This window comes from Schistocerca nitens, chromosome 2, assembly GCF_023898315.1.
Source record: "Schistocerca nitens isolate TAMUIC-IGC-003100 chromosome 2, iqSchNite1.1, whole genome shotgun sequence".
NCBI classification, from domain to species: Eukaryota; Metazoa; Arthropoda; class Insecta; order Orthoptera; family Acrididae; genus Schistocerca; species Schistocerca nitens.
In genome coordinates, this window is record NC_064615.1 from 726935316 (window position 1) to 726960030 (window position 24715).

At 37.9% G+C, this 24715-nt stretch overlaps 1 protein-coding gene and 1 non-coding gene across 6 annotated transcripts in view; one reads left to right on the top strand and one right to left on the bottom strand.

Annotated features, from left to right (window-relative positions):
- The window catches only part of LOC126236925 (E3 ubiquitin-protein ligase CBL), a 205564-nt gene that overhangs the window by 114912 nt on the left and 65937 nt on the right, over positions 1-24715 (bottom strand). The window lies entirely within an intron of this gene.
- Trnat-agu (transfer RNA threonine (anticodon AGU)) lies at positions 21983-22054 on the top strand. The gene has a single exon. It is a non-coding gene; the product is annotated as a tRNA-Thr (tRNA).

A 24715-nucleotide genomic window follows, 5' to 3' on the forward strand; every position in this document is an offset into this window, starting at 1 on the left:
TAATGTCCCTCCCATGAACCATGGACCTTGCCATTGGTGGGGAGGCTTGCGTGCCTCAACGATACAGATAGCTGTACTGTAGGTGCAACCACAACAGAGGGGTGTCTGTTGAGAGGCCAGACAAACGTGTGGTTCCTGAAGAGGGGCAGCAGCCTTTTCAGTAGTTGCAGGGGCAACAGTCTGGATGATTGATTGACCTGGCCTTGTAACACTAACCAAAATGGCCTTGCTGTGTGGTACTGCGAACGGCTGAAAGCAAGGGGAAACTACAGCTGTAATTTTTCCTGAGGGCATGCAGCTTTACTGTATGATTAAATGATGATGGCGTCCTCTTGGGTAAAATATTCCGGAGGTAAACTAGTCCCCCATTCGGATCTCCAGGCGGGGACTACTCAGGAGGACGTCGTTATCAGGAGAAAGAAAACTGGCGTTCTACGGATCGGAGCGTGGAATGTCAGATCTCTTAATCGGGCAGGTAGGTTAAAAAATTTAAAAAGGGAAATGGATAAGTTAAAGTTAGATATAGTGGGAATTAGTGAAGTTCAATGGCAGGAGGAACAAGACTTTTGGTCAGGTGAATACAGGGTTATAAATACAAAATCAAATAGGGGTAATGCAGGAGTAGGTTTAATAATGAATAAAAAAATAGGAGTGTGGGTAAGCTACTACAAACAGCATAGTGAACGCATTATTGTGGCCAAGATAGATACAAAGCCCATGCCTACTACAGTAGTACATGTTTATACGCCAACTAGCTCTGCAGATGATGTAGAAATTGATGAAATGTATGATGAGATAAAATAAATTATTCAGGAGATGAAAATTTAATAGTCATGAGTGACTGGAATTCGACAGTAGGAAAAGGAAGAGAAGGAAACATAGTAGGTGAATATGGATTGGGGCTAAGAAATGCAAGAGGAAGCCGCCTAGTAGAATTTTGCACAGAGCATAACTTAATCATAGCTAACACTTGGTTCAAGAATATGAAAGAAGGTTGTATACATGGAAGAACCCTGGAGATACTAGAAGGTTTCGGATAGATTATATAATGGTAAGACAGAGATTTAGGAACCAGATTTTAAATTGTAAGACATTTCCAGGGGCAGATGTGGACTCTGACCACAATCTATTGGTTATGAACTGTAGATTAAAACTGAAGAAACTGCAAAAAGGTGGGAATTTAAGGAGATGGGACATGGATAAACTGACTAAACCAGAGGTTGTACAGAGTTTCAGGGAGAGCATAAGGGAACAATTGACAGGAATGGGGGAAAGAAATACAGTAGAAGAAGAATGGGTAGCTTTGAGGAATGAAATACTGAAGGCAGCAGAGGATCAAGTAAGTAAAAAGACGAGGGCTAGTAGAAATCCTTGGGTAACAGAAGAGATACTGAATTTAATTGATGAAAGGATAAAATACAAAAATGCAGTAAGTGAAGCAGGCAAAAGGAATACAAACGTCTCAAAAATGAGATCGACAGGAAGTGAAAAATGGCTAAGCAGGGATGGCTAGAGGACAAATGTAAGGATGTAGAGGCTTATCTCACGAGGGGTAAGATAGATACTGCCTACAGGAAAATTAAAGAGACCTTTGGAGAAAAGAGAACCACTTGCATGAATGTCAAGAGCTCATGTGGAAACCCAGTTCTAAGCAAAGAAGGGAAGGCAGAAAGGTGGAAGGAGTATATAGAGGATCTATACAGGGGCGATGTTCTTGAGGACAATATTATGGAAATGGAAGAGGAGTTAGATGAAGATGAAATAGGAGATATGATACTGCGTGAAGAGTTTGACAGAGCACTGAAAGACCTAAGTCGAAAAAAGGCCCCGGGAGTAGACAACATTCCATTAGAACTACTGGCAGCCTTGGGAGAGCAAGTCCTGACAAAACTCTACCATCTGGTGAGCAAGATGTATGAGCCAGGCGAAATACCCTCAGACTTCAAGAAGAATATAATAATTCCAATCCCAAAGAAAGCAGGTGTTGACAGATGTGAAAATTACCGAACTATCAGTTTAATAAGTCACAGCTGCAAAATACTAACACGAATTCTTTACAGACGAATGGAAAAACTGGTAGAAGCCGACCTCAGGGAAGATCTGTTTGGATTCCGTAGAAAGTTGGAAAACATGAGGCAATACTCACCCTACGACTTATCTTAGAAGAAAGATTAAGGAAAGGCAAACCTACGTTTCTAGCATTTGTAGACTTAGAGAAAGCTTTTGACAATGTTGACTGGAGCACTCTCTTTCAAATTCTGAAGGTGGCAGGGGTAAAATACAGGGAGCAAAAGGCTATTTACAATTTGTACAGAAAGCAGGTGGCATTTAAAAGAGTCGAGGGACATGAAAGAGAAGCAGTGGTTTGGAAGGGAGTCAGACAGGGTTGTAGCCTCTCCCCGATGTTATTCAATCTGTATATTGAGCAAGCAGTACAGGAAACAAAAGAAAAGTTCGGAGTAGGTATTAAAATCCATGGAGAAGAAATAAAAACTTTGAGGTTTGCCAATGACATTGTAATTCTGTCAGAGACAGCAAAGGACTTGGAAGAGCAGTTGAACGGAATGGACAGTGTCTTGAAAGGAGGATATAAGATGAATATCAACAAAAGCAAAACGAGGATAATGGAATGTAGTCGAATTAAATCACGTGATGCTGCGGGAATTAGGTTAGGAAATGAGAGGCTTAAAGTAGTAAATGAGTTTTCCTATTTGGGGAGCAAAATAACTGATGATGGTCGAAGTGGAGAGGATATAAAATGTAGACTGGCAATGGCAAGGAAAGCGTTTCTGAAGAAGAGAAATTTGTTAACATCCAGTATAGATTTAAGTGTCAGGATGTCGTTTCTGAGAGTATTTGTATGGAGTGTAGCTATGTATGGAAATGAAACATGGACGATAAATAGTTTAGACAAGAAGAGAATAGAAGCTTTCGAAATGTGGTGCTACAGAAGAATGTTGAAGATTAGATGGGTAGATCACATAACTAATGAGGAGGTATTGAATAGAATTGGGGAGAAGAGAAGTTTGTGGCACAACTTGACTAGAAGAAGGGATCAGTTGGTAAGACATGTTCTGAGGCATCAAGGGATCACCAATTTAGTACTGAAGGGCAGTGTGGAGGGTAAAAATCGTAGAGGGAGACCAAGAGATGAATACACTAAGCAGATTCAGAAGGATGTGGGCTGCAGTAGGTACTGGGAGTTGAAGAAGCTTACATAGGATGGAGTAGCATGGACAGCTGCATCAAACCAGTCTCAGGACTGAAGACCACAACAACAACAACAACATTTTAATGTCTTGTAAAACACTGTGCAGATGGTAACTTCCATGCTTTACCCTCTTCTGCGCTTTTTGTATCCTGCACAAAGTTATAATTTTGCCATTAAAATATAATTATTAGGGTCAAAACTGCATATTTGAGAACCTTGCACCAGATACAGCACAATTTGCCACTGGTGTAATGGTCAGCTGGCCTACAGGTTTGCTTTTCTGTTAAATGTATTATATTTGTATTATGACGCAACATGATACAGTTAATAAGTTACAATGAAAGTTTATATATAGATGCTGTGACTTACCAAACAAGAAAGCACTGGTAGATACACACAATAAAAAACACACAAACACACACACAAATTTCAAGCTTTCACAAACCACAGTTGCTTCATCAGGAAAGAGGGAAGGAGAGGGAAAGACGAAAGGATGTGGGTTTTAAGGGAGAGGGTAAGAAGTCATTCCAATCCCGGGAGTGGAAAGACTTACCTTACGGGGAAAAATGGACAGGTATACACTCGTGCGCACACACACGCATATCCATCCGCACATATACAGACACAGGTCTCTTCACAGTAGATATGTTGTCCACAAGTGGCAAGGTAACCCCTGACCAATGCACTCACCCAGCAAATTCTATTCCAGTCGTGTCGCCAGCTTATCATTCCCCGTCAAAGGCAGAGCCACCTGCGAAAGCAGCCATGCTGTTCACCATATCTGCTGCAATTAATGCACAGCATTTTATGTGACATAACCACTAACCAGCTATCCATTAGAATGGCCCTACCAAAGTGTGGTCAAGGATAAAGCTCACCACCCAGTGGCACAAAATAGGGTTGTGCATAATTATCGAGTTCAATGGCTGCTTCCATCCATCTGGATCCTTCCCTCCAGTACTAGGTTTTCTGCACAATGTAGATGCGAGTTTTCCTAGAAACACACCGTTCACTCTTGTAATTCACCTGATCTCAGCCTCCACTATTACACTGTCTCCACACCCTCTACCCAACAGTTTTCTGTTCATCTGTCCTGTATCCCCCTCCAAATCCACACCTCCATGTCATATTCACTGTGCACCATACACCTCACTGGCTCCAGTACCAGTGTGTCACATGCCTAGCTTGTGCACATGCCATCCATGCCTTCCACATTCCTAGCCAGCACACATGCTGAATTCCTCTGAGCTACTAGCTACCCTGGCCTAACTACTCCTCCGGCTTCTTTCTTCCTCAATCCATTCCACCTGACACAAACTCCATTCCAGCCCATCCATCGAATTGCAATCCCAGCTCTCTCTCTCTCTCTCTCTCTCTCTCTCTCTCTCTCTCTCTCTGTGTGTGTGTGTGTGTGTGTGTGTGTGTGTGTGGAGAGGGGCGGGGGGGGGGGGGGGGGGGGGGGACCTGGGAGCACACGCATCTAGTTCATCATAGGATTTCTCCCAAATGTTAGCAAAATTTTAATTCTCTTTTGTGGGTTTTCGAGTACTCAATACTTCTGTTACTCAGTGAGTAATTTCCTTCATTCCTAGATTATTTACATTCTGCTAGAACTTCCCTTACACATAAATTTAAAGGTTGCCAATTCAACTAATTACCTTGCAATTACAATTATGAACCATCAAACAGAAAAAATTGTGGAAAAGGTGAACAAAGACTGTGCTTTACCAACGGAGAAGGTGCAACAAATCTACAAAAGAGGTTGTTTGCACTGTGCTTTTCATCATTTCCTGGAGTATTACTATATGGTATATGATCATTACCAGATGGGTCGATGAACATTAAGATTCAAAGGTTTGCAGCTCATTAGGTATTATCACAAAATAGGAGTGTCTCTCAGAAAAATCATTAAAACAAATGCATTTTTTGTTGCGAGAAGGTATTTTCATGAAAGTTCAATTACCAACTTACTCCTCTGACTACTAAAATATTTTGTTGACTTCCAGCTACAAGGAGAGAAATCACCAGAGTGATAAAATAAGAGAAATCAGAAGTCACATGGAAAGATGTAGGCATTCTTTTTTCCCCTATGTTATTCAAGAAAGGAATGGTAAAGAAATTGCCTTCAAATGGTTCCATGCATCCTCTGCCAGTCACTTGAGTGTGAATTGCAGAGTAATCATGAAGATGTAGATTCAGTTTCTTTATTTTTATATGTTAGATTTGATAATTCATTTTTAGGAAATATTTCTTTAGTCACTGACTGATTTCAGAGACAATTCATAAATAATTTTTTTTTTTTTTTTTTTTTTTTGCTTATTTAATTACCTACACTGGTGTGCAAAACTTAAGGACAAAAATAACCTTTGCAAATGTCATTGCCATTTAACAGAGCTCAATGAAACTTGAACCATACATGGAAAGAACTTCTACAGTATAGTACAGGAGGAACCTGAAAGAATGAAAGAAACACGCAATGAGACAAACAGAAATGACACTTTTCTTCAAAGCCAAAAATTACACTTAAGTCACCATACTTTATGATGGTCCTCTGGATATTACAAAAGGTGGGGCATGGTTCTTAATAAGGTGCATGGTCATCACAGGCATTCCATTCCTCCAACAGCTTACTTAACAACCACTGGATGGTAATTGGCGCATGCCCTGCAGCCCTGCAGCCAGGCGACTAGCGCGAGTTTTGGTGTTCTCGTAAAGATAAGTCATTTTAGATTATAAAACATATAGATTAGTACTGAATACGTGGTAAATAAGTGTATTAGTGTGCCGTTTAAGTCTACCATTAAAGGTTTCATTTTTCTTTACGTAATATAGCAGAAAACACGAAAAGACCGTACAGTCGTATTTTCTGTTTACGTTCTGCTGAAGCAAATCTATAGAATTTCGTTTAGTTGTTCCTTGCTCTCTCCAGCAATTTAACTTAGCGTACCTCTTCATTATTTAACTAGCATTTCCGGAAAGTAGCGTAAAGTTTAAGTTGTTGTTTCAGAAACTTTGCACTTTTGTTTTTGTTTACACACAGTTGCGTATAGGCCAAATTTGTGTAACCATATTTTCGTGTTTATCTGTAATTTAACTGACTTATTCTTAATAAACTATTACGTTTATCATGAGTGAAAAGTGCTTGACTTGCCGTAGAATTGTTAGGTCGGGGCTTTGGTGTGATGGGTGCTGTAGTTTTTTCCATGTGGGTGACTGTAGTGGCGTGGGAATTGGGGAAGTAAATGAGACTCATCAGTGGTTTTGTAGGATTTGTAGTAGAGATAGGAAGATACTAGAACAGGAGGGGAAAATTGCCGCCCTTCAGGCTGAGTTAGACAAGGCCAGGGGAGATCTTGACAGGTTAAGGAGGGAGAAGGGTAAAGAGAGGTGGGAAGTGGCAACAGGCAGCAGGAGGAGCAGGCCTAGAACTTTGTCTGACAGCTTTATGGTGAATGTGGAAAATAGATTTGACCTGTTGCTTCAGTTAGAAGCTGGTGAGCCTCAAGCAGTTGCAGGTGTAGACAGGGCACAACAAACTTTCAGCAGCAAATTGAAAAGTAAGAATGTAGGGAAATCAGTAAAGAGAAAGAAAGTGTTGTTGTTAGGTAGTTCCCATGGAAGAGGTGTTGGCCAACTTTTGCAGGATGAACTAGGATCAGAATACCAGGTCACCAATTTTTTTAAACCTAGTGCTGGTCTGGAGCAGGTGACAGAGGATTTAGGATCACTTTGCAAAGATTTCACTAAGGAAGACACCGTGGTTATAGTGGGTGGGGCAGGTAACAGTATTGACAGAGATCCTGGGTACAGTATAGAGTGTGACCTGGCGAAGATTGCGTCAGCATCGAAGCATACTAGTGTTGAGTTTGTATCTGTTCTTGGGCGCCATGACCGACCTCATTTGAACTCTTCTGTCAAGAGAGTTAATTTGGAGCTGGAACGGCTGCTCATGTCGGGTGCGGGGTCACACATTGGTGTGGTTCCTGTTGATTCTCTCAGTAGGTGGGATTATACTAGGCATGGCCTTCACCTCAACAGGAAGGGGAAGGGTAAATTGGCTGGGGAAATAGCAGGAAAGTTAAAGGGGGGAGGCACTATCATGAGTGGTAAAATACCAGTGGTTATAGGATTCAGAAAAGACCCTTTTTTAGGGTAGGGAGGACAGAAAGAAAGCAAATTTTAAGAGAGGTTAGAACTGAGACAAATCTCCAGTTTGAGAAAGAAATCAAAAAACATAATTCCAGCTTATTACATCAGCATAAACAGCCATTGGTTAAGAATTTTCAACTGTCAGCAGATATTTTAACTCCACCCAATCTTAACTCAGTCAATGAGAAATGTCAGCTATCTTTATTGCATCAAAATATTCGAGGACTGAGAAATAAAATTAATGAATTAACTATCTGCATAGATGAATTAGAGTCTTCAAACCCAGCTGACATAATCTGCCTCTCTGAACATCATGTGACCACTGGTATAGAACTTTTAAGTGTTACAGGGTTTAGGTTAGCATCTCACTTTTGTAGATCAGAAATGGAGAAAGGAGGAGTTGCCACATTCATCAGGAACTGTCATAAATTTAAGAACATAGACATTCACAAATTTTGCCTAGAACAGCATATGGAAGCATGTGCAACAGAATTAGAATTTCACAAAAAATCCTTCATAATATTAAGTGTATATCGAGCACCTGCAGGTAACTTTAATCTGTTTGTCAACCACCTTGAAGCTGTACTGGCCCATTTAACAACCAAAAACAAAGAAATAGTAGTTGCTGGTGATTTCAATGTAGATTTCCTTAAAGACTCTCCCAATAAGAACTTGTTTGAGTTAGTAACACTATCATTCAACTTAATTCCCACAGTAAAGTTCCCCACTAGGATAGCCACTTGCTCACAAACAGCCATTGATAATATCTTTATAGAAAAGTCCAATGAACAAAATTATATTACAAAACCAATAGTCAATGGCCTCTCAGACCATGACATGCAGTTCCTTCTGTTAAATGTTAATACTGAACAGGATCTAAAATCTGTTAAATCTGAGCTCAAAAGGGTAATCAGTAAGCCAAAAATTGATTATTTTAGGACACTCCTCAGAGACATTCACTGGACTGATGTTTACAGCGTTCATGGCATGAATGAAAAATATAACATTTTTGCTAATAAAGTGCTTACCTTATTCGAACACTGCTTTCCCCCAAAACTTACCAAGGTTAGAGCAAAGTCTAAAAAGAAGCCATGGATTACTCGAGGAATAGGGGTATCTTGTAAAACAAAAAGAAAACTGTATCTGTCACTCCGAAACATTTCCAATGTTGATGCTATAGCACATTATAAGAAATACTGCAAAATATTAAAGACTGTAATACGGATGTCAAAGCAAATATATTACAAGGAAAAGATAGTCATATCAGATAACAAAATAAAGACAATATGGGATATAGTGAAGGAGGAGACCGGTAGAACCAGGCATGAAGAGGAACAAATAGCATTAAGAGTAAATGATACATTGGTGACAGATGTGTATAGTGTTGCAGAACTTTTTAACAAACATTTTATAACTGTTACTGACAAGATGGGGTTGTCAGGTTCAGTAGATGCTGCTATGGATTACCTTAGACCAGACATTTCAAGTAACTTCCTTAATATGAATTTGACCCTCACTACCCCAACAGAAATAATGTCCATCATAAAATCTTTAAAATCAAAAACATCTAGTGGGTATGATGAAATATCAACAAAGTTAATTAAAGAATGTGATTCTGAGCTAAGTAACATATTAAGCTATCTGTGTAACCAGTCGTTTATTAGTGGAATATTTCCTGAATGGCTGAAATATGCTGAAGTTAAGCCACTGTTTAAGAAGGGAGATAAAGAAATAGCATCAAATTTCCGTCCAATTTCACTGTTGCCAGCATTCTCAAAAATTTTCGAAAAAGTAATGTACAGTCGTCTTTATAACCATCTTATCTCAAATAACATACTGTCAAAGTCACAGTTTGGATTTCTAAAAGGTTCTGATATTGAGAAGGCTATCTACACTTACAGTGAAAATGTGCTTAATTCATTAGACAAAAAATTGCAGGCAACTGGTATATTTTGTGATCTGTCAAAGGCATTTGACTGTGTAAATCACAATATCCTTTTAAGTAAACTAGAATATTATAGTATAACAGGAAATGCTGCAAAATGGTTCAAATCTTATATCTCTGGCAGGAAACAAAGGGTGTTATTAGGAAAGAGACATGTATCAAGCTATCAGGCCTCATACAACTGGGAACTAATTACATGTGGGGTCCCACAAGGTTCCATTTTGGGGCCCTTACTATTTCTTGTGTATATCAATGACCTTTCATCAGTAACATTACCAGATGCCAAGTTTGTTTTGTTTGCCGATGACACAAACATTGCAATAAATAGCAAGTCAAATGTAGTCTTAGAAAGATCAGCCAATAAAATATTTGTGGACATTAATCACTGGTTCCTAGCCAATTCTTTGTCACTAAACTTTGAAAAAACACACTACATGCAGTTCAGAACTTGTAAGGGGTGTCCCAAGAATATATGTCTAACATACGATGACAAGAAGATAGAAGAAGTGGACAGTGTTAAATTCTTGGGATTACAGCTTGATAATAAATTCAACTGGGAGGAGCACACCACAGAACTGCTGAAGCGTCTTAACAAATCTCTGTTTGCAATGCGAATTTTGTCAGACATAGGGGATATAAAAATGAAAAAGCTGGCATACTATGCTTACTTTCATTCCATAATGTCATATGGGATTATTTTTTGGGGTAATTCATCAAGCCAAGCTAAAGTTTTCCGGGCACAAAAACGTGCAGTGAGAGTTATATGTGGTGTGAACTCAAGAACATCCTGCAGAAGCCTGTTTAGGGAACTAGGGATACTAACTACTGCTTCCCAATATATTTATTCCTTAATGAAATTTGTCATTAAAAATATATCACTTTTTCAAACCAACAGCTCAATTCATGGAATCAATACTAGAAATAAGAATAATCTTCACAAGGATTTAAAGTCACTTAGTCTTGTACAAAAAGGTGTGCATTATTCAGGAACACACATTTTCAATAACTTGCCAGCAGCCATAAAAATCTTAACAACCAATGAAATTCAGTTTAAGAGAAGCCTAAAGGATTTATTGGTGGCCAACTCCTTCTACTCCATTGATGAATTTCTTAGTAAAACCAACTGATTTGTATATAAGTACAACATAACTTCTGCACAATTTCAGTGCAGTAATGTGTTAGTATAATCTAACTTCTGCACCATTTCAGTGCAGTAATGTGTTCATTGTAAATAAGTATTACAGTAGTTGTATTACCTTATAAATAAATAAAAAACTTTTTTATTTTAAATTCAGTGCATTAGTATTTGTAAAATTACTCTTAGTGTTCATTAAAAAATGACGATTATTCCACTTGGGACCTGTGGAATGGTACATTAGCTTATTTGTTTTAATTGTAAATATTTGTCATGTATTGTTGTTTTTCTGACATGTTCCACATCCTGGAGGACCTCCTCACTACGGATCAATTGGAATGAAAGTAAATCTAATCTAATCTAATCTACCCCCAAGGTATGGATAGCACTGTACTAACACCTCTTCCACTTTCTGAGCTCAACATCTCACTCATTATGGAGGGATGCTGACTAAATTTTTCAGGATAGCAAAACGGATGAAGCGGTACAGAAAATGCCCCAGAGATCACCAGTGTGTGTGTGTGTGTGTGTGTGTGTGTGTGTGTGTGTGTGTGTGTGTTTGTGTGTGTGTGTGTGCGTGTGTAGTGAGAGAAGTGTTATGAAACTATGTGCGTATAGTGTGTGTGAATGATAGTGAGATATAAGTGAACACTGTGGCATTACATTATTTAATAAGTTATCTGTAAAAAGAAGTTGTATAACAGGAATAAATCCAGTGATTGTCTCTAATTAGTAGACTGTATATAGCTAATTTAAATTGGTCGAAACTTGTAAATATTTTGACATGTCCTATATCCTCGTAAAAAGAGATCTACGGATGAATAAAGCTACTACTACTACTACTGTGGACATGTCCAATGCATCCAACACATGCTCAGTGGGATTTAAGTCGAGGTCATGGGCAGAACAGTCATTCACTGAATATCCTCCCATTCCAAGAGATCCTCCAACTGTGTGTTTGATGTGGTCGCAAATTGTTACCACAAAAATGAAGTCAGAGCCAAATGCATCCCTGAAGGGGGTACAGTGTCACAACTATGCTGACTGGTGAGTCTACCGTGTTCGAAGGTCTGGAGGTCAGTTAGCCCAAGCAACATTATGCCTCCCCACATCATATCACTTGGACCACTAAAACGATGTTCAACAATGTTCCCAGGTACATTATGCGTTATCACTTATCACCACATCAGGGTATGTCCAGCATCAAGCATGTATTGGGGAGATGAACTGCAGCATATCCATAAGCGAAATGACCGTAAGCAATTGTCAGCCATGCTGGTTGAGGACTGAAATGCCCTACCACAAGAATTATAGTGCACAGAAAGTTCTTGTTGAGAATAATGAATTATTTAGGAATAAAGAGATGACTCACCAGAAGGCAGAAGTGCTACATCATTGACAGACACACACACAAAAGGTACAGAGGTTTGCTTTGCTAGCTTTCAAATGAAATCCCTTTCTCAAGCTGTAAAAGAAAAGTACGCGCCCACAAACAAACAAACACACACACACACACACACACACACACACACACACACACACATGCACACAGACGCGCACACACACAGATACACACACGCCTGTCCACTACATTGTGCTCATTTGACTGCCAGTTCTTTCCTGGTCCATGGTGAGTGTACTGAGGTGAGGTGGGGTTGCAGGGTGTGGTGGGGTGAGGGAGGGAGAGGGGCGGGAGGCAGGGACGGGGTTGGGGAAGTGTCCAGCAGTTTGTGGGAGAGTGGGGAGCTGTCTGTGGGCTAGCTAGAGGTGCACATAGAGGGGGCAGGTGGCATATGGCTGAGCATGCGATTTCACAGACTAGGGTGTGAGAAGGCAGCACACACCTAGCTGACATGTGTGGAGTGGGGGTTATGGGAAAGGGATGCTGCACGCGCACGCCCCCCCCCCCCACACACACACACGTGGGTGGGAGTGGGGGGGACTGAGTTACCTTAGGTTTAGCCCATAGGGTACGAGTAACTTGCTGTCCTCCCACCCCCCACCCAATAATATGTATCTGTGTGTGTGCGTGTGGGCGCACTCCCATACACCATCCCTTTCCCAGTACACCTGCCCAACACGTGTCAGCTAGTTGTGTGCTGCCATCTCACACCCTAGTCTGTGAAATCACATGCTCAACCATCTGCCACCTACCTTCTCTACCTGCACCCCTATCTACCCATGGGCAGCTCCCCACTCTCCCACGAGCTGCTAGACACTTCCCCCGAACTCGTCCCTGCCTCCCGCCCCTCTCCCTCCCTACCCTGCAGCCCCACCTACCATTCACTGTGGGCCAGGAAAGAGCTGGCAGTCAGGAGCACAATGTAGGAAGACAGGTGTGTGTGTGTGTGTGTGTGTGTGTGTGTGTGTGTGTGTGTGTGTGTGTGTGTGTGTGTGTGTGGCGCACGTTTCTCCTATAGCTTGAAGCTTGAGAAAGGAATTTCATTCCGAAAGCTATCAAAGCAAACCTCTGTACCTTTTATCTGTGTATCTGTTGACAATGTAGCGCATCTGCCTTCCGGTGAGTCATCTCTTTATTCCTAAATAATTTGTTATTCTCTACCACAAGAATTCTTTACCAATTTTGTGGCCAGCATGGAAGCATATTGCAGAGAATGCATTCCCATCCATGGTGATCACATACCTTATTAACAACAATGTCCCTCCTTTCTTAATCTCCAGAGAACCATAACAAATGGTACTGACTTCAACGCAATAATTCTCTTTGAGTAAAAATGTCATTTCTATTTGTTTCACTGTGCATTTCTTTCAGTTACCTTCTGTACTATACTGTGGCAGTTCTTTGTATGAATAATTCAGTTTTCATTGACCTTGGTTACTTGGCAGTGTCACATCATGCAAAAGTTACTTTCGTCCTTAAGTTTTGCGCATGTCCTTAAGTTTTGCCTCCCAATGTAGATCCAGATCTGGCTCTGAAATTTTTGCCTGTTCAATTACAGATGTACCTATCTTTGATTTCTTTTATACATTGTTTTTAGTCTCAGTTATTACTAAAACATCTACTTTTTATTTCTGTTGCACATTGTATAATTTATATGCTTCATTGGACAAACAAGTCATCTTCTGTACTGCAGATTTTAGTTTTTCTGTGAAATTGTAGTCCAACACTTATCATCTTTTTCTCACTTACACCGTTTGTTTTATATAAGGGAACATGTGTTTCGTTCCCAGTAATCACAGCAAAATAATTATATACTATTGAAATAGGCTTCATCTTCCACTTTTGGAATTGTCAGACCACTGGCAGGTATTGTATATGTTCAATCTAACACACTATAAAAATTAATCCAATGCAGTGAGAAACACATCTGCTAACTTTAATATTTTGGACAGTGAGTTTTTGAGAACAAGTGGCTGACTCTCCTTGGTATTCTACAGTAAAAGCAATCATTAACTACACGAATTAATATGTAACATCACAAACTATGGAAATAAATCTATGTTGGCTGTTCATATCATCATTATCCGATACAACATTCAGCATTTATCTTATACTAATTTTTTGTAATATGGGTTCACAGCTTCTTGTATGCCAATGTTTTCTTTTTTTATAAATATGGTATCATCCTGTTATCGTTATATGTCACACAGGCAATATTCCGCAAGATGCATATTTACTGCTGCAACATTTCACATGCCTCCTTCATGCACATCACATAACACAAGTATGCACCATTCTAAAGTTGGTTATGCCCATACTTCCTTGATAAATGTAAATGAAAAACATGAGCTGTACCATCAACATCAATAAATATAAGCTAATAAAGCTAAGGGAACAGAGGCTAATTATGGTAAGTCATTGGCTTATCACCAGAACTATGTACTGGCACCCAAATTATAATTAAAACTATAAGGTACCTAATACTCAGTCATAAATTCATAAGTCTTTCCCTTTCAGTTTCTTTTTTTCATCTTTATCCCAATTATTTTCTATCTGAATCCAAATTTTCACCAGATGACTTATTCTCTTCAATAAGGAATCATTCTTCAGTTTTATTTTTACTTTCCAAATTCTTCATTTAAAAGTTACAACATACAGAAGATTTCAGCGAAGAGTCATTACAGCTCCCATTACCAGATAGGAGTAAGGGCAGCATCAGTCATAAATTTTTTATCTGTTCATTGCAGATTGATTTTGGCTACTATGAAACTTTCTTTGGTGCTGCACAAATAAAAGAACATAATGAGAACCAAATATTAAAATACACATTAAAACCAGATCACAAATACATCACCTGGTAAACCATAAATTTAACTTACCAATTACATCTAAGTCATGACGAGTCATTGCAAATAAAATTGCACATGATACTAGATTGACTTCACAGATAACAAACAGTTAAACTGAGTTTGCTGCTTATATTTCAATGCACCATATTAATAGTAATTAGTGCCCTCTTTATTATTGGCATCTGTGCAATACATTCTTTAAAAAATAAAATATAGTAGTTATAAAAAAATTACAATGGCACCCTTACGTACTAAAATACATTCAATAATTTTGTTAAAATCAGAAGGAATAATCCAGATGTAGGTCAAAATATTTTGGATGATTGGCAACATAGGTTGTAAATACTGAAATTCTTTATTTTACAGATCAATTTTGGTTGACTGTGGCAGCAAGCAATGCTGCCAATTATCCAAAATATATTGACAATAATAAAGTTGCGGAGCACATGGTTCCCAATGGACTTAGACGTTTAAAAAAAAAAAAAAAATTGGTAGCACAAACTGAAGTATAGTAACATTCATTTTTGTACAAAAATGCTAAAGTCAGTACTAATATTAAAGAAAAAAAACAAGTTATACATTTATACATTATGGATACACATCACACACTGAGTGCATATTTATCTTTTCCAACTTGGCTCACATTATGAAAAATAACTTATATGGTTGTCAAGTATGAACCAGTGTTAAGATCTCAAGGTAGTACAGTGTATAAAGTGACTTATAAGAACTTATCACTGTTTATTATAGAAACATATGTAACTTGGTTTGGTGCTAATAACAACAATAATAATACAGATGCATACACTGTCAGTATCTACTGGAAAAATGGCTTGGTTTGTGAGCAATGAATTTTATTCTCACTTAATGAGCCATCGCACAGCACTACATAGAGCCATATTTACAAGGTGTTGCATGTCCTTCTTTGGTCCTCTGAAAGCCCCTTACTTTTGGTAAATAGGTGGCTTTTGAAAAGATCCCAAAATCGAATGATTCTCATTGCCACCTACTCATTGGGTAAGGTTGCATGGAGAGATCTCTGATAACAAAACATCTCTATTCTTTCAGGGGAGATATAGCAGAAAAATAAAATTTTTCTGCCCATCTTGTTGACACAGAAGTTTTTCTTAGAGGGAAAGGACGAATTTTTGGATCTCATTGAGGAAATGGAGATATTTTGTTATCAGGATCTCCCCATGCTACCTTGCTCATTTCCTAGAAGCAGCCAATTTTGGGAGCTTTTCGAAAGCCATCTATTTAACCAAAGTAAGGGGCTTTTAGAGAACCAAAGAAGGCCATGCAACACCTCGTACATAATGCTCTATGTACTGCCATGCAATGGCTCATTAAGTGAGAACAAATTTCATTGATTACAAACCAAGTCATTTTCCCAGTAGCCATTGACAGTGAACACATCTGAATTATTATTATTATTATTATTAGCACCAAATCAAGTTACATATGTTTCTATAATAAACAGTGATAAGTTCTTATAAGTCAGTTTATACACTGTCCTACCCTGAGATCTTAAACACTGGTTCGTACTTGACAATCATATAAATTACTTTTCAGAATGTAAGCCAAGTTGGAATAGAGAATTATGCATTCAATGTGCAATATGTCCCCAATAATGTATAACTTCTTTTTAATATTAGGTTTGATTTTTGTTTTTTGTAAAGAAACAAATGTTACTAGTATTTCAATTTGCGACACCTACATGTTGATTATTCCTCTTGGTTTTAACATAATTACTGTCTGTTTTTTGGTATTTAAGGGTGTCATTGTAATTTTATTACAGCTACCCTGTTTTATTTTTTTAAAAATGTAGTAGTACACAAATGACAGTAATAAAGAGAGCTCTAGTTACCATTAACATCAAACACTGAGGTTAGGTGATTGGAAATGTAAGCAGCAAGCTCAGTTTAACTGTTTGTTATCTGTAATGTCAATGTAGTTCCACGTGCAATTTTATTTATGATGAGTCGTCATGATTTGGATGTAATTGGTATGTAGATTTATGTTTTACCAGAAAATGTATTTGTGATCTGGTTTTAATGTATATTTTAATGCTTGGTTCTCATTATGTTCTTTTATTCGTGTAGCACCAAAGACAGTTACACAGTAGCTGAAATCAATCTGTAATGACCAGATTAAAAATTAATGACTGATGCTGCCCTTCCTCCTATTTAGGATCTCATTAATATGGTCATGGAGCACATTGTTCCTGACAGAAACAAACCTGAAGGAAGTTTTAGTCAATATCCGCATAGTCATGATGAATATACTCATCCAGCCAAACATCAGCTATTAGATGGTGAACGAGGAAGGTAAATTTCATCTTTTTATATTTAAAAAACTTACAGAGGACATGGATCTATTAGTAACACATCATGGATATTCCACTTATTCATTTATAATATGATATCTCAAGAGCTATCACAAGAAAATCAGTAGTATTGTTTTAAAAATGCAAACCAATACAGCCATGTTAATTGCCACCAGACAAAACATTTACTGCTTATGCACAGTTACCATAAGTCCAAACCAAGAGTTTACCCAGAATATGAGCTGTTGGGGAGGGAGGAGTCAACTCAGATTAGTCTCGTGGAAAGGGATGGAGGGAAGGTACAAACCACAATTTCTTGCCAAAAATTAATTGTACTGAAACACGTGTTTGCAATAAGAGACTATTTAACTCCCACAACAAAACTTCTGTAGTGAAATAAAGGAAGCATAGCAGATCTTGTGGCACTGTAGTTAACAAAATGCAAACAGATATTTGTCCTCAGAAAAACAAAGGATGTATGCATAACTAAGAAACACAAGTATCAAATTAAAAACAATAGCACTAGAATTAAAAATGAAGAAGACATGGATGAGAAGAAGAAAATCAAAGAGACTATTTGATACCGCATCAAATATGGTGGACTACTAAAATGTTGCTTCTGAAAAGTAGTCTAAAGTAGGTTGTGAAACAAGATATGAAAAATAAATAATAATATGAAAGGAAATGTTATGACAGAATACTAGCTTACAACGCAGATAAAAATGATGCCCTACACTGACACAGCAGAAGCAGCAAAGTGGTACACAATATTACTTGGGCAAAAGTAGAAATAACTATGAGATGACCAACCCAAATGCTTGTTAAAATACCACAGACTTTTTGTAGGTACAGCCCTATTAGACATAAAAAATCAGATTTGTTCTCCCTCTAAATTTCTGCAGAATCTTCAAAAAAACATTTCTAGTGGTGTGCTCTTTGAACACATATGTGAAGCAACTTCACAACAAAATTGCTTACAGTGACACAAACTGTATCTTTATAAATTTAGCTATGGAAGGATTGACTTTTTACACGTAAATTCTTCTTTTCAATTTTATTTTAATTTTTTGTAACAATCTAAAGATTTTTATCCCAATACTGCAATGAACTTCTCTTCCAATCTCTATGTAATATTGCCAACACCACAACTGGTGTTTTCATACAAAAATAATTACTTTTGATTAAAACAAAACAAACTGCTAGGGCATATCATATCGGGGATTGATATAAGAAATTTGGACATTTATTTCGACAACAATTTAAAAAATTAAAAACTGAAAAGCACTAGGGACTGGGTGTGAGTGAATTATGACCACCAAGGGACCAGCAATGCTTACTTTTAAAACACAAAAACAGGAAACAGAATTATTTAAAGAAAGAGCTAAAGTAATATTATTTGCAGATATTTTCATGTCACACAGAAGCAGAGAAAGAAATTCAAAGGTTGAAAGTACTGCAGGAACAAAGGACAAATGAAGATATAATTATAACAAAAGAAATATATTTCAGTTAATAAGGGCTAAATCAATTGCACAAATAATCTCAAGTGCATTGGAAAAGTAGCACAGAACACAACATACAATGAAAAAATGTACAGTTTATGCTGGAACACACAAGCTGATGTATGAGAAACCCGGTAGGCATGTAACTGGAATAAAGTTTTAGGAGAAAAAATACACTGCTCCCCAATTAGTAACTCAGTGAATGACTTAATATCACAGAAGGAATGTGTGCAGCAAAGTACAAATAGAATGATGGGAATTAATTTAAGATACACAGAGAATGTATGAGTGGTGAAAGAAAAGGAAGATTACACAGCTGAATGAAATGGCTAGAAGGGCAGGATGAAATCTGTATTAACAAGATATATGTTGAAATTTTCTTTATGATGCTAAACTATATATGAGCTACACCTTATCTTTCTTACTTGTTCAAAAATAATGCCAGAAATACTGAGAGGCAGTTTAAGGCTATTAAAAGGAAAATGACGAAAATGACCTAGCAGGAGCCTCAAAAGAACTACTTTAGCTTCCAACAAGCTAAAATACGATAATCAGATGCAAATGTCTTTCTTAACATGAACCCTATACTTCACTGTAGTGGAAGTTCACTTAGGTTTATGACAAACTGATGACAACATTATTGGAAGATTGACATCAGTCTTTAGCAGTTTGAGTGACTGACTGAATACATTGATGAACAGACACAACGTGATTGATTTGTTTGTAGTAGGTTCAATATTTTACTTCCAAGAGTAAAACTTTCAGACTGTGCACAGGCAGTAAAATCAGTCAATGCATGAGAAAACCAGTTTGCAACCTGATTGATAGCTTTCATCAATACCCCACATTTAAGCCTAATTACATAACAAAAGCCTCCTCTCTATCAAATTTAGTAGATTGCTATGCACATTACATGAACGCAAACAAAATAAAATATAGCAACAGAAGACATGATGTATTGAGAAACCCAGTCTACATTTATACATTGAAATAATATATCATTCTTCCAACAAATGATTTCAGCTGGATGAACAGATCATTTTCAGATCAAAAACAGACAAAGTTCATGATATTTAATTTTTTCCTCTTGGCACTATTGGCTACAGAGGATGTCCAGGAAGAATGTCAATCTTCACGGATGTGAAAGGACAATTATTCAAAGAAGAAAGGTCTAGTAAACATGCTCTAAAACGCACACCTTAAGAGCTATGAGCACTTTTTCAGCAGAAGAGATATTTTTTACAGTAGGGAACATGAAAAATATCCACAGATATGCACTTCATCTATGTTTTTACTACACTGTTTTGCTGCAAAATGTCATTCCTGTCATGTCCCTGAATACCGACCATTCCTCCTGGGACACCCCATATATTTCCAGTGATAATCCTTCAGTAATTTTGCATTATCACAGAAATTTCTTTGTTTTCCCCCCATTTGCAGATCCGTAGATGATTTCTTCATTACATCAAAACTGGCCCAAAAAAGTGATCCATAATGTCAAAGGATGAGTTTTTCAAAGGAAATTTCAGCAAAGAATGCAATTTACAAAATGTACAAACAAGAAGCATCTGTACAAAAATTTGGTAGCTAATATTATGGTACAATACTAATGCAGAAAAGCAAAACAACAGACTAGATAATAGAAAAGTGCTTAACATATATAAATTATTGCACGCAGTAAACCGAAAAAGTGATAATATTAATATTCTGTTCCGAAATTGTCACTACCCTGTTAACAGACTGCTTTGTTTCTTGAAGATGCCACTGAAGATACCAGCTTTGTAAACAGATAACTTCCTCTAAAACTGATGAAGATATAGGGTATGTGGTAACCTCAAATCATATGACACTAACATATTTCTTTATAATAAGTTCATTCATTCATGATCAAGTAATACTATCTTGCTGCAACTTCAAATCTTACATGGAACAGTCAGTCAGTTTACGATCTATACTACAAACCTTTTACACCAACCACCTATCCATCTCTACTGCCTACCTAAACACCACCCATCTATCTCTTTGTAATAAAAACTCCACTTTGTAAATTACTGATTTTGGTGACTAAAGCATTATAATAAGAGATTACTTTGCATACTTCCTTTCACTGATGTAATATGGAATAATTTTCTAGGGGAATTCCACACCTAGACACAAAGTATTCTTTGCACAAAAGCTTGCTGTAAGGATAATTCTGGTTCCACCCACAAACATCATGCACACACTGTTTAAAAAATTAGGCATACTAACAACACCCTCATCATACATTTACTCTATTATGATGTTTGTAGTGAAGAATCAGGCACACCTTGAAAGTAATAACAGCATTAATAAATGTAACACTAGAAGCAATAGTGGTCTCCATTACTCACAACTTAACATTAGTCTTGCACACGCAGGAAGAAAGTATGCACCTATAACAATATTTGACCGCATCCCTCACGAATTGGAAGTGCTTACACAGTTTTAAAAATAATCTGAAACAGTTTGTGCTTGACAACACAGTCTATTCCATGGATGAACGTCTGAGTAGATAGTGTGTATGCAGTTGGGTTACATTTATCAGACTTTGTTGTAGATTAAGGTTAAAACAAAGAGTCTAGTTAAATAAATGTTCAGCATGTAGCCATGTTTGCACAATACAGAAACTGTCCTTTATTTACTTATTTATTTATTCAAATTCCTGTCACCTTTGCATACACACTCCTTGATGATGACTAGATTCAATTGAGTTTGTTCATTTTCAAACCACTGCCTACTTCATGCGACCATAAAATAACACCAGTGTAATTTATAAAATTATCCATTCAAACTGTCTGTGCTTGATACAAGTGACTTACATACACTAGGTCAGCTTGGCGAATATGGTTAGCCTATTTGTCAGGCACCCTCAGCGTTCAAGATATGTTCATGCACGCTGTCATCAGTACTGATGTGTATGTGCTTATTTGTAAACCAGCATGTTGCTACATAGAACATGTAAAAAACTAACTAAAGCAAGAGCACTTTTGACATTAACTGTCAGTTGTGACTTTACATCAATTGGTAAGGAGCATTCATTCTTCTTTCTATCAGCACACACTCATTGGTATTGTCACTTCAAGAACACGTATGATGTTTCCAACTCCTGTGAATTTCAAGCTATGTGGACTGTGGAAATGCATGTAACGTTCAAAAAACATTAATAAAACTGATTTTATGTACACAGAGTGAAACAGCAAGTGAAAATTTGTACCAAGGCTGGAAAACGAACCTGGATTTCCTGCTTACAAGCCAGGTGTGTTAGCCACTAAGCCACTTTGGCACAGCGGTTCGATGCTGAGGTGCTATTGCACAACATGGAAAGCCTCAGCAACTTTGTTCATGTGTAAGGGGAATTTAAAGTGGACTGGGATGGCAGTGAGAATTTGAATCGAGGAGGGAACCATGCCAGCGTAACCCATGCAGTTGTGTGAACCACTGGGCTGAGGTGGCTTAATGGCTAGGGCACTTGCCTAGTAAGCACGAGACCCAGGTTTGATTCCTGGCCTTGGTATAAATTTTCACTCACAGCTTCAATATATAATACATAAAATCATATCTGCATGAGACCAGTAAAATCTCTGAAATTGTGCCATTTCATTCGTGTAAATAAAAATGTGTGTGTTCCAGCATAAACCTGGAACCCTTGGAGGATTTTCAACCCAACTTGGTTCACAAAATTTACCATCTGGATTTTTTTTAACCAACTGTGTGATAAGATACTCCTACAAGTGACGGTACTGGTTGGATTTGAAACTCTATAATGCCTAGAACAATTTCAACCAAATTCTGTATTAAATGAAAAAATTAAGTGCGGGAATTAGAGATCTCTAGTGCCTGTGGGTCATGGGAGTGTACAGTGGAAAAATAAGTATAGCTCTGGAATTCTTGCAGCAATTTCATCCGAACTGGGATATTCACAAGTTCCTTACTGAGGAATAGGCAATACTAAGGGATATAACATCCATAAAGATATGTGTGGGAATCGCAGGATGTGTGAAATTTAAAATGACCAATACTAGTGTCAAAGCCCCAAATTTCAATGTCGAAATGCATATCAGTGACAATCCTGATGATATTTAGTTCCACATTTAATCAGATACAAAACGTTGAGATACAAAACGTTGACTAGCTAAAACATTGTAATGGCAAAAGGCTTCATGTAAACAATGTATTCGGAGTGATTATCTTGGCAGAAAAGAAGAGAATGAGGCACTTTCCATCCTACTGTCACTACTCAGTCTGATGGCTTACTCCTTTAATTTTGGGAGACTGCAGTCACCAGTGAAATTTGTGCCCTAGATTGTAATCAACAAGTGTAGCAGTAGTGTATTAAATACTAAGGAATGTACTTATGACTTTTAATATTTATGCAACTTAATGTTGCTTGCTCAAAAGTGGGCTCACTTAAGAATTTATGTACTCTTGCACCTAGAGGGAAACTTTTAACTTTTATACTCTACTTAAAATATGCAAAGATGACTCCACTAGTAATAAGAGTCAATTCATTTTTCTGACTAATAGGAGGTTAGGGGTAATTAAGTAACCAGGCAACCAGCTAGTTCCTAAAAAGAGAATCTCGCTGTCATATTTTCTACTCTCATCATCATCCCCCTCTCCCCTTTCTCGCGTGCACACGTGTGTGTGTGTGTGTGTGTGTGTGTGTGTGTGTGTGTGTGTGTGAAAGAAAAGTGAGGTCAAGGTTTATTGTCCCATCAATGGTGAAGTCATTAGAGATGAAGCACATGCTCAAATTTGGGAAAAACAGGGATGGAAACTGGAAGGGTTTTATATTTTATAATAGTTTTTTAAAAAGAGAGCATTGCAGTGTTTGCCTTAAATGATTCAGGGAATCCAAGAGAAACCTAAATCCTGGAAGGCTTGGTGATAATTTGAAGCAATGCAACAAAATTACATTTACAAATAAAGTGATTTGCTGTCAAACCAAACCCACAAAAAGTCAAGCTACTGGTATACAATAATGTAAAGAGTACTCTACAGAACTCATCATTGTAGAAAGTAAGGTAATAACCACAACAGACAAACCATTTTTAGACTTAATTTTCTTAGAATAATTACTACTTTAAACATGTTTGCATTTTACAGAACTGAATAAAAATATCTCCTCAAGGGGACATCGCCTTAACATAGCATTGTCTGTGTGGGCGAGGTGGTTTGTGTGCTCTGGATCCAGAGGGCTATGCCGGAGTTAGCTTAGCTACCAAGGGTCACCCAAGCTGGACAGGCCAAAGGGGAGAAGCCAGACAAAGTGTGTCCCACAATGGGCTATCACTCCCCCTTTCCTATCCCAAACCTGTCCTCACCATGCCCTTTTCCTATCATTTCCTGTAATATGTATAAGACCTCAACAGGAGCGACAACAGAGAAAGAGTCTTTCAGAATGGTGAAGCTGGAGGAAGAGGTACCTTTTCTCTTTGGGTACAAAATGAGTACAAGTAGCGACTGTACCCCAGAGGGGCGGTTACAGACAGCATCTGATTCATAGTGAACAGCTGATTTTAGGCTGGGCATCCTGCTGCCTACGTAGAAAGTAACGGGAAACTACCACATTACATTCCCAAGCAGTACGTGGTATGTCTCTCCATGTGAAAGATTCCAGAGTTAAAACATCCCCTCATTAGGATCTCTGAGAGGGGAACACATTGAGAGTAGACATATTTGAAAAGAAGAAAGGGACAGTGAAGGAAGTAAAGATAATGACTGGAACATGGAATGTGAGGACACTGCTGCAAGCAGGAAAGCCAGAGAATGCAAAACAAGAGATGAAAAGGAACAGATTAGATGCCCTTGGTTTGTGTGAAATGAGATGGGGAGAGAATGGGGAGATAGAAAGTGGAGATTATAAGCTCTTTTACTCAGGGGAAATCAAGAGTGGTGAAAATGGAGTAGGAATACTGATAGGGCAAAAGCTGAAAAATAAGGTAATAAAGGTACAATATATTGATGGAAGACTGATGATGATACGACTGAAGGGTAGTTCAAAAGATTTGGTGTTAATACAGGTGCACATGCCAACCAGCCAGCATAAAGATGAGGGAGTGGAAAGAAAATAGAAATGCCTACATTATCATCAAGGGGCACTGGAATGCAGTGGTAGGTGAAAGAAGGGATGAAGATACAGTAGGAAAATTTAGATTATGAATAAGAAATGAGA